Here is a 16,611-nt window from a genome sequence, read left to right as displayed (position 1 = left end):
ATGTCTCTTCTGCTGCATCTCTCACCACCCTCTTTCTCTCATACTCTATGCTCTAACCACATTGAGATTATTTTATTTTTTAAATATAATATGCCATGTTTCACATCTTGTTCTTCACATTTATCCTCCCTTTGAGCAAATGATTGCTCTTTTTTTGGATCTCTGATCCTCTCATCAGTAAAATTAGGCCTTGAAATAAAGTATTTTTAGGAGCCCTTCTAGTACTAAATGTTTATAGTTATCCTATCTAATAATAGACAAATATGTAAATTGACCATACCTCCGACACACCCACAAGCCATGCCCACCATCCAATCAGAGCGAGTATGCAAATTAACCCAAACCAAGATGGCTACAGCCACAGAGAGCAAGGTTTCCTAGGTAACAGAGGAAGCCAAGCTTTCCACCTGCCCTTGCCAGGCCTAAGCCTCCACTCAAGCTACAAAGTTTCAATTATAGAAGGTAAACAAATTCAAACAAATGGCGGCAGAATGGAGCTTGAGAGAGCAGGCCAGGGTTGCCGCCGGCAACAGGGGAAGCAAAGCTTTCCACACACCCTGGCCGGGCCCACCCGCTTAAGGCAACAAAGTTTCAATTATAACCCCAGCAGAAATGGCTGCCAGCCTCAGAGGGAGCCCCAGGCTTGGCTCCACTCCAGGCTACAAAGTTTCAATTGTAGAAGGAAAATAAATTCCAGATACCAGGGCCTCTGCTTGGGTTGCCAGGGGGCGTGGCCGGCCTGCAACCCACCACAGGCCCCTCGCTCAGGCCGCCCCACACCCAAGGGAACCCCCACCTGATCCGGGACGCCCTTCAGGGCAAACCAGCTGGCCCCCACCCCTGTACCAAGCCTCTATCCTATCTAATAAAAGAGTACTATGCAGATTGATCATCACTACAACACACAATATAGCTGCCCCCATGTGGTCAAAGATCCTGCCCCCATGTGGACACAAGATGGCCACCACAGATGGCCAGCAGGAGAGGGCAGTTGGGAGGCACCCGGCCTGCAAGGGAGGGCAGTTGAGAAGGACGAGGTCTGCAAGGGAGGGCAGTTGAGAGGGACCAGGCCTACAAGGGAGGGCAGTTGGAGGTGATCAACCCTGCAGGAGAGGGCAGTTAGGAGTGACCAGGCCGACAGAGGAGGGAAGTTGGGGGCAAACAGGCTGGCAGCGGAGTGATTAGGGGGTGATCAGGCTGGCAGGCAGAAGCGGTTAGGGGCAATCAGGAAGGCAGGCAGGCAAGCAGTTGGGAGCCAGCAGTCCTGGATTGTGAGAGGGATGTCCGACTGCCCGTTTAGGCCCGATCCCACAGTGGGATCGGGCCTAAACGGGCAGTCGGACATCCCTCCAGGGGTCCCAGATTGGAGAGGATACAGGTTGGGCTGAGGGACAACCCCCCTCCGTGCACGAATTTCGTGCACTGGGCCTCTAGTATACAAATAAATAAACTTAATGATATCGGAACATTTTCTTCTTACTTCCTCAGTATAGTTAAGTGTCACATATTCTAAAGAAATGTATGGGAGGGAAATTATTAACTTTTACCTTAGTTTTCTACATAACACCTCAAATTTATAGAGCTTATAATATCAGTGAAAGTATTTCTCAAATGTGGAGTAAAAAATTAACATGTCAGCACAACATATCGGGGAGAAGATTACTAAGAGTAGTAGCCCAGCTGCCCAGTAAGTACCTCTTCAAGTTTGGTGCCCTGATTTTTAAAATTTTTTTCTAACAAAGCCTGGCAAATGTGCAGCAATTAATAGAAAAAACAACAACAACAAAAATTCTCAAATCCTGACCTTGAATCACAAGACTTTTTTGTAATTCACCTTTATTCTTTATTCCACAATCTATAAACACTGTCCAGGTTTTAACAGTGTTTGGTATTATGGCCAATCATATTTTTCTCTATGGAAACATGAGAAAAGCATGCTTCCTCCAAACCTGAGAGCTAGAAAAGCCTGCCAAGGCAGTGAGAAATTACTTATACAGCAATGTATGGAAATGTGTTATTTCTAATTAACTAGTTCCAGATAAGGAAGGTTTACATCATTAAACACCAGGACCTTAGAAAATATATTGGTATCATATAGAGAGATTTGTAGAAATAACGTTATATTTTGTTGATGACTAAGCACTATCATTATGAATATTAAATCTATGTACCTTTCTAAAACAACTCTCTCTTTTTAATTTTTTTAAAATTGTTATATTTGACATACTTTTTAAAATTTCTTTATTGATTATGGTATTACATGTGTCCTTATTCCCCCATTACCCCTAACCCCCCCCCATTCATGCCCTTACTCCCCTGTTGTCTGTGTCCATTGATTAGGCTTATATGCATGCATATAAGTCCTTTGGTTGATCTCTCCCCCTTACCCTCACCCTGCGTTACCTTCCCTGAGGTTTGACGTTCTGATCAATGTTTATCTGTCTCTGGATCTGTTTTTGTTCATCAGTTTATGTTGTTCATTATACTCCATAAATGAGTGAGATCATGTGATATTTATCTTTCTCTGCCTGGCTTATTTCACTTAGCATAATGCTCTCCACTCCATCCATGTTGTTGCAAATGGTATGAGCTCCTTCTTTTTTACCGCAGCATAGTATTCCATTGTGTAGATGTACCACAGTTTTTTAATACACTCATCTGCTGATGGGCACTTTGGCTGTTTCCAAATTTTAGCTATGGTGAATTGTGCTGCTATGAACATAGGGGTGCATATATCCTTTCTGATTCATGTTTCTAGTTTCTTGGGATAGATTCCTAGGAGTGGGATCACTGGGTCAAATGGGAGTTCCATTTTTAGTTTTTTGAGGAAACTCCATACTGTTCTCCACAGTGGCTGCACCAGTCTGCATTCCCACCAGCAGTGCACGAGGGTTCCTTTTTCTCCGCATCCTCGCCAGCACTTGTCATTTGTTGATGATAGCCATTCTGACAGGTGTGAGATGGTACCACATTGTTGTTTTGATTTGCATCTCACGGATGATTAGTGACTTTGAGCACGTTTTCATGTCTCTTGGCCTTCCTCTGTCTTCTTTCGAAAAGTATCTATTTAGGTCAGTTGCCCATTTTTTGATTGGGTTGTTTAACTTCCTTTTATTAAGTTGTATGAGTTCCCTGTAAATGTTGGAGATTAAACCCTTATCATTGATATCATTGGCAAATATGTTCTCCCATACAGTGGGCTTTCTTGTTGTTTTGTTGATGGTTTCCTTTGCTGTGCAAAAGCTTTTTATTTTGATGTAGTCCCATTGGTTTATTTTCCCTTTAGTTTCCATTGCCCTAGGAAAAGTATCAGTGAAGAAATTGCTTCAGCATATGTCTGAGATTTTGCTGCCAGTAGATTCCTCTAGTATTTTTATGGTTTCCCATCATATGTTTAAGTCCTTTATCCATTTTGAGTTTATTTTTGTGTATGGTGTAAGTTGGTGGTCTAGTTTCATTTTTTGCAAGTATCTTGTCCAATTTTCCCAACATCATTTATTGAAGAGACTGTCTTGACTCCATTTTATGTTCATGCCTCCTTTGTCAAATATTAATTGAGCATAGTGGTTTGGGTCTATTTCTGGGTTCTCTATTTTATTCCATTGATCTATATGTCTGTTCTTGTGCCAGTACCCGGCAGTTTTGAGAACAGTGGCTTTGTAATACAGCTTGAAATCTGGTATTGAGATTCCCACCTACTTTGTTCTTCTTTCTCAGGATTGCTGGAGCTATTCGGGGTCTTTTTTTTATTCCAGATGAATTTTTAGAAAGTTTGTTCTAGATCTGTGAAATATGCTGTTGGTATTTTAATGGGAAGTGCATTGAATTTATAGATTGCTTTGGGTAGTATGGACATTTTGATGATGTTGATTCTACCAATCCATGAACACGGTATGTTCTTCCATCTGTTTATGTCTTCCTCTATCTCTTTTTTCAGTGTCCTGTAGTTTTCCGCATATAGGTCTTTTACCTGTTTAGTTAAGTTTATTCCTAGGTGTCTTAATTCTTTTGGTGCAATGGTAAATGGGATTGCTTTTTTATTCTCTCTTTCTGTAAGTTCATTAATGGTGTTTAGAAATGCCATAGATTTCTTGGCATTAATTTTGTATCCTGCTACATTGCCAAATTCATTTATTAAGTCTAATAATTTTTTGATGGAGTCTTTAGGGTTTTCTTTGTACAGTATAATGTCATCTCCAAATAAGGAGAGTTTTACTTCTTGTTTTCCAATTTGGATGCCTTTTATTTCTTCTTCTTGTCTGATTGCAATGGCTAGTACTTCCAGCACTATGTCGAACAGGAGTGGTGAGAGTGGGCATCCCTGTCTTGTTCCTGTTCTTAGGGGAAATGATTTTAGTTTATGCCCATTGAGTATGATGTTGGCTGTGGGTTTGTCATATATGGCTTTTATTATGTTGAGGTATGATCCTTCTATTCCAACTTTGCTGAGAGTTTTTATCAAGAAAGGTTGTTGGATTTTGTCAAATGCTTTTTCTACATCAGTTGATATGACTATGTGATTTTTATCTCTAAATTTGTTTATGTGATGTATCACGTTTATTGATTTGGGAATATTGTACCATCCTTGCATCCCCGGGATAAATCCTACTTGGTCATGGTGTATGATCTCTCTGATATACTGCTGGATCCAATTTGCTAGAATTTTGTTGTGGATTTTGGCATCTATGTTCATGAGGGATATTGGCCTGTAATTCTCTTTCATTGTGTTGTCTTTATCTGGTTTTGGTATTAGGGTGATGCTGGCTTCATAGAATGTTCTTGGATGTGATCCTTCCTCTTAAATTTTCTGGAATAGTCTGAGGAGGATAGGTTTTAGTTCTTCCTTGAATGTTTGGTAAAACTCCCCTGTGAAGCCATCTGGCCCCGGGCTTTTGTTCGCTGGAAGCTTTTTGATGACTGCTTCAATCTCTTCCATAGTTAACAACCTATTGAGTATTTAGAATCTTCTTGAGTGAGTTTTGGAAGGTTGTATTTTTCTAGGAATGTGTCCATTTCCTCCAGGTTGTCTTGTTTGTTAGAATAGAGTTGTTCATAGTATTTTTTAACAATCCTTTGTATTTCTGTGGGGTCTGTTGTTATTTTGCTTCTTTCATTTATGATTTTGTTTATTTGGGTCCTCTCTCTTTGCTTCTTCGTGAGCCTGGCTAGAGGTTCATCAATCTTGTTTATCCTTTCAAAGAACCAGCTCTTGGTTTCATTGATCTTTTGTATTTATTTTTTTTTTTTTGGTCTCTATGTCATTCATTTCTGCTCTGATCTTTATTATTTCCTTTCTTCTGCTCACTGTGGGCTTTCCTTGTTGCTCTCTTTCTAATTCTTTGAGTTGTAAAGTTAGATGATTTATTACCATTTTTTCTTGTTTTTTGAGGTAGGCCTGTAGAGGTATAAATTTTCCTTTCAGGACTGCTTTCATTGTGTCCCATAGCATTTGCATTGTTGTGTTTTTATTGTCATTAGTCTCCATGATGTTTTTAATTTCTTCTTTATCTCATTGGTAACCCAATCATTGTATAATAGCATGCTATTTAGCTTTTAAGTGGTTGCATTTTTTTAATGTTTTTATGGTAGTTTATTTCTAATATTTTGCCATTGTGGTCTGAGAAAATGCTTGATATGATTTCAATCTTTTTGAATTTGGGGAGACTTTGCTTGTTACCCAATATGTGGTCTATTTTTGAAAATGTCCCCTGTGCTCTTGAGAAGAATGTATATTCCATGGCTTTGGGGTGAAATGCTCTGAAGATGTCAATTAGGTCCATCTGATCTAGTGAGTCATTTAGAATTGCTGTTTCTTTGCTGATTTTTTGTCTAGAGGATTTATCCAGTGATGTCAGTGGTGTATCAAAGTCCCCTACTATGATTGTATTGTTGTCGATTTCTCCCTTGGTGTCTTCCAGGAGGTTTTTTTTTTAATGTATTTGGGTGGTTTTGAATTGGATGCATATTTGTTTACTCAGGGTTATATCCTCTTGTTGTATTGATTCCTTTATTATTATGAAGTCACCTTCCTTATCTCTTCTTATGGCCTTCACTTTGAAATCTATTTTGTCAGATATCAGTACTGCTATCCCAGCTTTTTTTTCATTTCCATTTGCATGAAAGATGTTTTTCTATCCCTTCACTTTCAGTCTGTGTGAGTCCATTTTTCTGAGGTGGGTCTCTTGTAGACAGCATATATACGGGTCGTGTTTTTTATCCATTCAGCCACTTGATGTCTTTTGATTGGAGCATTTAGTCCCTTTATGTTTAAAGTTATTATTGAAAGGTACTTGTTTGTAGCCATTTTTATTTTTTTGTGGCTGTGTTCCTTCTTACCTTTTTATTTCTTCTTTTTACACCAGACCCTTTAGGATTTCTTGCATTGCTGGCTTGGTAGTGATAAACTCCTTTAGTGTATTTTTGTCTATGAAGCTACTTATTTTCCCTTCAATTTTGAATGATAGCCTTGCTGGATAGAGTATTTCTGGATTCAGTCCCTGGGCTTGCATCACTTTGTAAATTTTCTTCCATTCTTTTCTGTCCTGATGTGTTTCTTTTGAGAAATCATTTGATAATCTAATGGGAGCTCCTTTGTATATAACTTTCTGTCTCTCTCTTGCAGCCTTTAAGATTCTTTCTTTGTCCTGAATATTTGCCAACGTAATTATGATGTGTCTTGATGTGGGTCTTTTTGGGTTCATCCTGATTGAGACTCTCTGTGCTTTTGTGACTTTTTTCTTCACCACATCAGGGAAGTTTTCTGACATTATTTCTTCAAATAGGTCTTCTAACCCTTGTTCTTTCTGTTGTTCTGGCACCCCTATTATTCATATGTTGCTTTGTTTCTTGTTTTCCCATAGCTCCCTTAGGCTCTCCTCCTGTCTTTTAATTTTTTTCTCCAATTGCAATTCAGTTTGGCTGTGTTTTGCTTCCCTGTCTTCTAATTCACTAATTCGGTCCTCCGCTTCTCCTAGTCTACTGTTGAAACTTTCCATGGTGTTTTTTTATTGCAACTATATCACTCTTCATTTCTTCTTGATTCTTACATAAGGTGTTGATTTTTTCTTCCATCCGGTTTATGAACTCTATGACCCTTATTCTGAATTCTTTTTCTGACATATTGCATATGCCTCTTTTTCACTTAGCTGTTTTTTCTGGCATTTCCTCCTTTTCTTTCCTTTGGGGTATCTTTGTCTACCCATTTTTGGTCTCACCAACTGATCTAGATGTCAAGTCGTGCAGGGGCTTCTCCTTGGGTAGCAGTGGCTTCTCAGGCTGCATTTGCTCCTCGGACGGTCACAGTAGCAGCTGTTTCTCAGTTGGTAGCGGCTCCTCTGGTGGGTGCTGTTCGCAGCAGTGGTGTCTCCTCTGGCTGGTGGTGGAGGCTGCTCATAGAGCGGCTGTTCCTTGGACAGGGGTGGGCTGATTATGAGGTTGCTGCTCCTCGGATGGGGACAGGTTGTGCACGGCCACTGCTCCTTGGACAGGGGCCGGCTGCTCACATGGCTGCTGCTCCTCGGACAGAGGCGGACTGCTCATGTGGCTGCTGCTGTTTAGATGGGGGCTGGCTGCATGCCGCTGCTATTCCTCAGATGGGGAGGGCTTCTCGTGATGCTGCTGCTCCTTGGACAGGGGCAGGTTGCTTGGAGGGCTGTTGCTCCTCATACAGGTGTGGATTGCTCGTGCAGCTGCTTCTCCTCAGATGGGGGGCGGTCTGCTTGCCCGGCTGCTGCTTCTTGGATGGGGGACAGGCTGCTTGCGCAGTTGCTGCTCCTTGGGTGGGAGTGAGCTGCACGTGCTGTTGCTGCTCCTCAGACAGGAGCAGGCCACTCACCCGGCTCCTTCTTGTTGGACAGGTGCAGGCTGCGTGTGGTTGCTGCTCCTTGGACCAGTGCTGACTGCACAGGGCTACTGCTCCTTGGACGTGGGCTGCCTGCTTGTGTGGCTGCTGCTCCTCAGAAGGGGGCGGGCTGCTCACACAGTTGTTGCTCCTTGGATGGGGGCTGGCTGGTCATGTGGCTGCTCGCATGGCTGCTACTTCTTGGATGGGGGCAGATTGCTTTCATAGCTGATGCTCTTTGGACAGGTGCAGGGTGCGGGCTGCGTGCAGCTGCTGCTCCTCAGACAGGGGACGGCTGCGTGGGGCTGCTGCTCCTCAATCGTGGGTGAGTTGCTCGAGCGGCTGCTGCTCCTCAGATGGGGCAAGCTGCTCACGTGGTTGCTGCTTCTCAGACGGGGGAACTGGCCACTCCCACCCCTGCTGCTCCTTGCACAGGGGCAGGCCACGTGAAGCTGCTGCTCTTAGGCCTGGGGTGGGCTGCTCGAGGGGCTGCTGCTCCTTGGACAGGAGCAGGCTGCTCACGTGTCTGCTGTTCATGTGGTTGCAGTGCCCTGGGCTAAGCGTTGGTCTGGTCAGAGGAGAGCGTGCGTCAGAACTCACAGGAGCCTGTGCCCAGGGTGGCTGGAGCCTCGTTGACTATGGGATCACAACCCAGGTAGCATGTCCCTGGCAGGGGTGACTGTAGAGTCCCAGGTGTTATCTGAGGGCACTCTGGGTGGAGTGGAGGCTGGGCACCTGGTTACAGCAGCTCTCCCCTTCAAAAACGGCTAAGCCTCTGAGGACAAGCTGGCCTCCCGGTTATGTTTTCAATGGTAGCAGAAGCTGCCTAGTTAGGTGAGCCCGATTAGCCTGCCCCTGAAGGTCCTGTGGGATCTAACTGTGCCTCACACACACACACACACACACACACACACCTGACCACACACTCCTCTTTTACTCCCTCCCTCACTCACTCATGCTCTCTCCCTCACTGCTGCATTCTTTCTGTCTCTGAAGTTGGGTCTGGGGTGTTATTGACCCGTTCATGGATGGAGTTTCCTCTCCAGGTGTCTGGTTATGTGGCTTGCTCTCAAGCCCCTTGGCCAGACAGGATAAAATTCACCTCAACAAGACACAACACAAAAGGAACTAAGCACAAATGTACTCACACCACCAATAACCCCAATATAAGTGACCACCTGAGAAAAGAGAGTTAGGGGAGAGAAAAGAGAGCACAAATGATATCAAAGAGAGAGAAAAAGATAAGAGATAAAAGACAAAGGAAGAAAAAGGAATATATATATATATATATATATATATATATATATATGTAAGACACCACAGAACCAATAGATAAACCAAAAAAATATGAACACCAAATACCCAGCAAAGAGGGTTGGAGCAGAATCTGTAGAGGCTGAGTTTATATACTGAAAATAAGATTAAGAATTGGATGAATATGGGGAGGACCTCAATTTAGTATTGAGGAATTATAAAGGGAATAAGTGGATAAGAAGAAAGAAAATGAGAAGAAAATAATAATAATAAATTTACAAAAAATTGATTTCAAAAATTGTATAAAAATAAAAAATAAAAATAGAATATAGTGATGTAAAAATAATGTGAAAAGAAGTAGAAAATAAAGCAATAAACAAAAACAGGAAAACAAAGAAAAAAGAAGAAAAAAAGAAAAAAAAAAGGAATAAAAAATAAAAATAAAAGTGAAAAAAGTGAAGTGTCGTTCCTTTGACTGGCTTATAATCCCAGTTGTCTGTACTGTACTGTTTCTCAGTTTCCCATTGCTGGGGCTGAAGATTTCTCTTTAGGCCAGTTGCTGTGACCTCTCAGGGAGTGTTGAGGTTCCTTTGTGTCATTCAGGGTGGGATCTGGTTGTGGCTGTATTGTTTGCCTGGAGACTGGAGGGAGGTGCTATTTTTCAGGAGAAAATGGCGGCCCGGGCTCAGGTATGACTCAGCACCAGACTCGCTACCACCTCTCCTGGACCGCCACCTACTCTCCCCAGATTCCACAAGTCCACACCTTCTCCCGCACCTCAGCCACAGGTAAGTGTCTGTATCTGAAATGTCCTACGGACTAGGTTCAGTGGAGAAAGGCACAGGCCCCAGAGCGGGGAAGGACTGTGTCTCCACAAGCTCCTCTCTTGCCGGCACTGCGTGGTCCTGCCAGCCCCTCAGGGCTGCCTCTGAGCTCAGATCCAAAATCCAGAATCCAAGGTCCCAAATCCCCTACCTCCCACAGTCCCGTGGACCCTTTTTTCACAGTCAGATGCTTTGCCTGTCCTCAGGGACACGGCTTGGCGCCGTGTGGTTTCTCCCTGACCCTCTGGGCTCAGAGGTCCGGCAGACTCTCCTGCCTAGATCCTTGATTTTACCTTCATCCAGGGGACCTCTGCCTTTCCCGGCTGCAAACTGTCTCACCAGCTGCGTCTCCTTCGCCAATTAGGGCTGAATTCCACTCGTTTCAGCCGCTCACTCTATTTGCTCCGGGACAAGGCTCAGGACAAGTCTGTCTATTCCACCACCATTTTGTCTCCCTGTGCCTTGACATACTTTTAATAAACATTTTAAAATTTTCCTCTAGACACAAGGGGCAATAAATATATGTGAGCATCTGCCATCTTGCTAATAATAATTTGACCTCTTATAGCTTAACCCAGAGAATAGCAAATAGTTTGCCTTTGATTCCAGTCACACAAACATCTATTCCCATGCTAGGGATCTGGATTCATTTTCTATAACTTGCTATAAATATTGCTTCTCCAATACAAATTCCTAGGTAGACTCTATGTCCCATTTCTCAGTTTGTTTCTTGTTCTCCCCCACCCCCCCCAGGAATGCCTTGCTCTCTGGAGACTTAATATAATCATAATCCTCATGTCATAAAAGACATAACATATTAATACGTGCTGCAACTATGGTTTTGAAAAAGGAGAAAATTCACTCTAAAAAAATAACAATCTCTGAAATGAAAAAACGTCTGTTCCAGGTCATTATATGCAGTCTGGAGAGGTCTTTGCCAAACTCCCATGGAAAGTGGTGTTTTCAGATTGCTGAAGACACTGTTGTTATTGTTCACACTCATGAATAATTTCAATTCTAATAGAAATTCCACCAAATAAATATCCTGGAAAACAATCTCAAGATCCAAGAATAACACATGTGAGTTTACTGTCAGGCTATATGAAGAGATTCCATCTATTGACTACTTCATCCCCAGAAACTACAGACCATATAATTTATCATCTACACTTTGATAGGTTTGAAAATAAAAGGAACTTTATTAATAACTCCAGGCCAACAGGCACAAATAAGACAGTCTTGGGGGGAAAAAAAGAACATATACCACCAGGGGTAAATATAAACTGCAGAACTGAATCTCAGCACAAATGACTTGTCTTACTGCATTTGTGGTTCAGAGGATTAATCCATTATACTTGCTGTTAGAGAGGAACATGTATTCCCTGCCTCTTGAGTTTTCATGGGGAGGCACTTGAATGGGACTTACCCTCCCTGCCCCACTTCCCTGACACCTCATTCAACATCAGGAACAAGTGACTTTCTAACAGATGAGTCAATAGAGGGAACTGACCTCAGTGTTTTCTGCTTGCCCTGCCCGCAAAGAGCACCGTGCTGGTCCTTTCTCTGTCATGCAGTCAAGGCTTGCCCCATTGGGTAGCCTGGAGATGCTGGGGGCCGTCAATGACCAAGGGTACAAGTCCATCTAATTCACATGGGATGCTTAAACAGCCTTTTTGCCCACAAATCAAGAGTCACATTCTCCAACTGGCTTTTTCAGTAATAAAGATTACTTTAGCTCTCTGTTTCCTGATTCTTAATTTTCAATTGATTCTAATCTCAAAAGGGGAAGTTTCTGGCTGGAAACAGAGGCTAATAAGAATCTCAGTAATTAATACGAAAAAGGTAAGAAAGAGATTAGATGAACAAACATCTTTCATGGTAAAAAAAAATCTGGGTTTTACTTCAAAATTAATTTAGATATAAGATCTTTTAAAGGATTCAGCAACAGTTTAATTTTTAGATATACACAAAAAATATTCCTGAAAATATTCAGTCATAAGAAATTGTCTTTTTAAGGATATTGATCTTTAAGGATAGAAAACTTGGCAGAATTAGTGGAGAGACTACATAAATAAAGTTCTTTTAAAAAGTGGGAGATTTCAAAAACAGCAATATTGGACTAAAACCATCACAGAGAATGTGGTGATACCTATCCTGCACACACGAACGCATACATACATTCACACATACCATACATATACATACCATTCTAAAAATCACCTCAATTAACTGAAATAGCAAAAATCAATGATCACCCTGGCTGGGTTGCTCAGTTGGTTGGAGCATCATCCTGTACACCAAAAGGTGGCAGGTTCAATCCCCGGTCGGTGCACATGGGGGAGGCAACAAATTGATGTTTCTCCCTCACATTGATGTCTCTCTCTCTCTCTTCTCTCCTCTTCCTCTCTCTCTCTCTCTCTCTCTTCTCTCTCTCTCTCTCTCTCTCTCTCTCATCTCTCTTTTTATTTCTCTCTTCTTCTATAAAATCAATAATAATAATAATAAAAATGATCAAGCTTCTGTCATTTTCCTTTAGTTATAATATGAACAATACCTGAAGTTAGTAGTAGACTTAGAAGAAAACCTTCCGAATGAGCAGTTACCAAGAAAGGAACAGTGTCACCACAGTATGTATTGATTATTTCTTCATGTCATGTCAAAGAACACAATAATCTCCAAATATCCAGCACTCTTAACTACTTGTAGGATCTTTTGTTGATGTGCTACTGTCATTAGGTAGGTATTAATGAGGGAAAGAAAGCAAAAAGACAGAGTCAGAAAATTTTTTTTTTAATTTCTTTATTGATTAAGGTGTCACATATTTGTCCTCATCCCCCCATTCCCATCCCACACCCCTCCCCACAGATGCCCCAACCCCCTGTTGAACTTAACCATTGGATAGGCTCATATGCATGCACACAAGTCCTTTGGTTGATCTCTCCCCCCTCCCCCCACCCTCCCCTATCCTCCCTCTGAGGCCCAATAGTCCGATCGATGCCTCCTTGCTTCTGGTTCTGTTCTTGTTCCTCAGTCTATGTTGTTCATCATTTCCCCTAGATGAGCAAGATCATGTGTCACTAGAGATATACTTATAAGAACTGAATGTGAGACGAGCAATAATAGTTATGCTGACAGGCAAATGAATCAGTCTGTAGTGAGTTTCTTTCTGGACCAACAGTTCTTTTGAGACCCAATTTCAATGTCCACCAGTTCCTTATGTGTACATGTCAGCACTGAATCCTCAGCTCTGGATGGTGGACAAATGGTGGTAATGGAGGTCCGACTCCCTCTGGTTTGGCCTCACCCAGACCCGGGTTCTAGCTTCACCTAGACCCAGGGGCGCGTGGCCTCACCCGGATCCAGGGGCACACAGCCTCACCCGGACCCAGGATTCAGCTTCACCTGGACCCAGGGGCGCATGGCCTCACCCGAACCCGGAATCCGGCTTCACTTGGACCCAGGGGCGCGTGGCCTCACCCAGACCCAGGGGCGTGAGGCCTCACCTAGACCCAAGGGCGTGTGACCACACCCGAGCCCAGAGGCTCGCAGCCTCGCCCGGACCCGGGTCTCAGCGGGGTTTCGTCTTCTTGATCCCAATTCCTATTGGTCAATTCCCTCTCAGCAATTCCTTCGGCCATTTTCTCAGAGCTCCAGGGCGGCTGCCGCAGAACTCATTGGGCGGCGGGCTCGGCGAAGCTCCGGTGTGCCCGGTGCGCGGCAGCGGGCTGGTCCGGTGTCGCTGCGTCGGCCCTTGGGTCTGCAGCGGTGGCCGGTCGCCGAGCGTGCACACCTGGCCGCTTCCGGGGCGTTGAGATTCTTGAAGGACTCGGAGGTCAGCAAGCGCAGAGTCTCCCACCCCATGTCTCCCAGGGGCTCATCTGTCCATGCTTGGCAGCGAGTGGAGCCGTCCCCTCAGCCGGAGACCGCCGGGGGAACTGCGCCGAGCACGTTCCAGGCCGCCATTGTGTCGCCTGAGCCGTAGTTCTTAAAGTGTGGACTTTGGGTCACCGGCATCAGTATTATCCCGCGTACCCCTCTCTTTTATTCTAGTTGTAGAGCATCTGCTCAGCCAGCCCTCCGGTGGTTCTGGATGGTGTCTGCTCTGCTCTCCCGTCGTAGTCTCAAAATTGTTGTGGTAGGCAACGATCAGGCTTCCGCCCTATGCCTCTATCTTGGTCCTCCTTTGTACAGTTAAGTCTTGATTGTTGTTGGTGTCACTGGGAGGAATTGTCCTCCAGGCCAATTGGCCGTGAGGACCCTCTTTGTCTATAAAGGAAGAGTTGCTGTGCAGGAGACATGTTTATGGGCCGGGTCTTGATGCAGCAATGCTTTGGCGCTCACTGAGTCTGCCTCTTGAATATGTCCCTTGTGCGCGTGGTTGAAATCTGGTGTCATCTCACACCGACCACTAGATGCCCTCATTTCTGGGTCTCCAATGTAGTGTAGGTCAGCTACTGCCTGAGGCACTCAGCAGGGAAAAGCCTCTGCTCAGCTTGGATGGGGCGGAGTTACAGGGTGGAGCCTACAATCTTGGCTTCCTGTCAGCCCCGCCCTGTGAGGTTCCTGTGTCTGTGTCCCTCTGTACTCCTTGCAAACACCTCTGAGAGAAACGCGCCCTGGAGTTTCGCCCGCTGCCAAACAGCCTAGTCTCTCCCCTAATGAATCTGGATTCCCAGATTCTCGCCTGGAACTGGGTTTCCGTGTAGTTGGAACTGGGTCTCAGCGCAGTCTGGCGCTTTTGTCTCCTTCCCAGCAGGGCAATTCAGCGGCACAGGCATCAGTCCCTCCTCTGCGCACCTTCCCGTGCGTGCCTCTGGAGCTCTGCCTTCCGCCGCTCCTCTGTGCCTGCGCCCCACAGCCCAGATTCATTCCCCCAGCGTGCGCCTGGCTTCCCAGGGTTTCTCCCGGAACTGGGGTTCAGTGCAGTCGGAGCTGGTGTTCAGCGCAATCTGGAGCTTTTATCTCCTTCCTGCTAGAGAACGCCGGCCAGGCCGTCAGCCACCCCTTCCTCTCCGGCTCCATCCTCCCTGCACGCTCGCGTGCTGGTGTCTCCGCCCGTGTCTCCATACCTCAGGCTTTTACGGCTCCTCTGATTATCCTTGTGGTTTTCTCTTTCCTTCTAGTTGTGGGCATTTCAGTCCGCCAGCTTTCCTGTGGTTCTGGATGATGTCCGTTTTGACTTTTAGTTGTATTTTTGAAATTGTTGTGCCCGGCTGTAGGTTAGGTGTTTAACCTATGCCGCCATCTTGGTTTCTCCCAGAGTCAGAAATTGTTGAGCATATTCAGCTGGCAAGCAGAGGCCTGTTTTCTTAACCAGGAAGCTATGGCTTCACACCCCAGGGAGTTACAGCATTGTCCCTCCCAGGGGATTAGCTCCCTTTCTTCGCCGCTTCAGTACCTGATTGTGTATGTAGAAAGGGGCAGCAGACTAAGATAAGGACTTGTGCAGTAAAGTCAAAATGGCTCAGGGAGAGGTGCTGGACCATAGAGGCCTGTCATTGGCTAGGGGGTGGATTCCAGTGCAAGACCAGGAAATCTTGGGAAGTTAATTGGTCATTTTGAAATAGCTTTTGGTTAAAACCTCAGGAGAACAAAGCCCTTTTCTCTCTCTTGCTTGAGATCCCAGTCGCGTCCCCTCACCACTTTGTTCCTGTCCTATCCCACCTGGAAACACTGTACCATGCAGATCTAATGGCCACCTGGGGTCCACATACCTTGTAGGCTTCCAAGGACTATGAAGCAGAAATCTTGGACACTGGTTTATATTTTGGCCCTGCTGAAGACATAGTTGGACTTTTTCCATGGGAAATGGGACATTGAAAGCCCAGGGGCAGGGGCAGCCATAACCAATAAACCACCTTGCTACATCACAATCTCTCTTTCTCTCAATCCTGACGAAGAGCCTGTTTTCAACAGACAACTGATGGGCCTGAAAAAAAATTTTTTTTAAAATTTCTATAGCCATGCCAGCTACTTTTAAAAAGTACTAATTATTGCTAGAAAATAATTCCACAATACAAATAATTTGTTTTCAATGTAATGTTTATTTCAAATGATACAAATGAAATATAAGCTATTTTTGTGATATTTGCTTCAAATTATCCTAATACTTTATTTGCTTTGTTGATTCTTAGAGAAATCACCACACATTACCCAAGTCCTCAAATTATCTTTGTGTTCAGAGTTCAGTAGGTGCTAGTTTATAAGGCTACCAATAATTTCATACTTTTAAAATGTAATAAAGTTGGAAAAAGGAAGGCAGTGAAGTAAGAATTGATTCTAGATTTAGATAAGTGAAATTCTGGGGTATTTATCGTCCTCAGTCTTTGGGTATCTGATAAAATATTCACCCCTGTTGGTATAACTATAGCCCCAGAGGGAAAAAGGACACAGGCAGTGAGTGAGAGTTCAGTGCTCAAAGATTCCCAATGTGGGGAGACACAGGCAAATTTAAATTTCCTGGCTTTATCTCTAAGCAAAGATGTACTTTTGACTGAGCGAAGGTTTGCAAATTTTTCCACAAGCAAGACACATTTTTATTGTGCTTTGAGTAATTTCAAATAATGGAAAATATTTCCACCTCAATTTAGAATTTTTGTCTTTCAAAGTACTCAAACTTTATAAAGAGGTAAAATACCTAACCCAAAATCATTTGTGTAGCAAGAAAACTATAGGATAGAGGATATAGTTTCA

This window comes from Eptesicus fuscus, chromosome 5 (genome assembly GCF_027574615.1).
Source record: "Eptesicus fuscus isolate TK198812 chromosome 5, DD_ASM_mEF_20220401, whole genome shotgun sequence".
Classification (NCBI taxonomy): domain Eukaryota; kingdom Metazoa; phylum Chordata; class Mammalia; order Chiroptera; family Vespertilionidae; genus Eptesicus; species Eptesicus fuscus.
The sequence above is the reverse complement of the archived record's forward strand: the minus strand, read 5'-3'. Positions refer to the sequence as shown.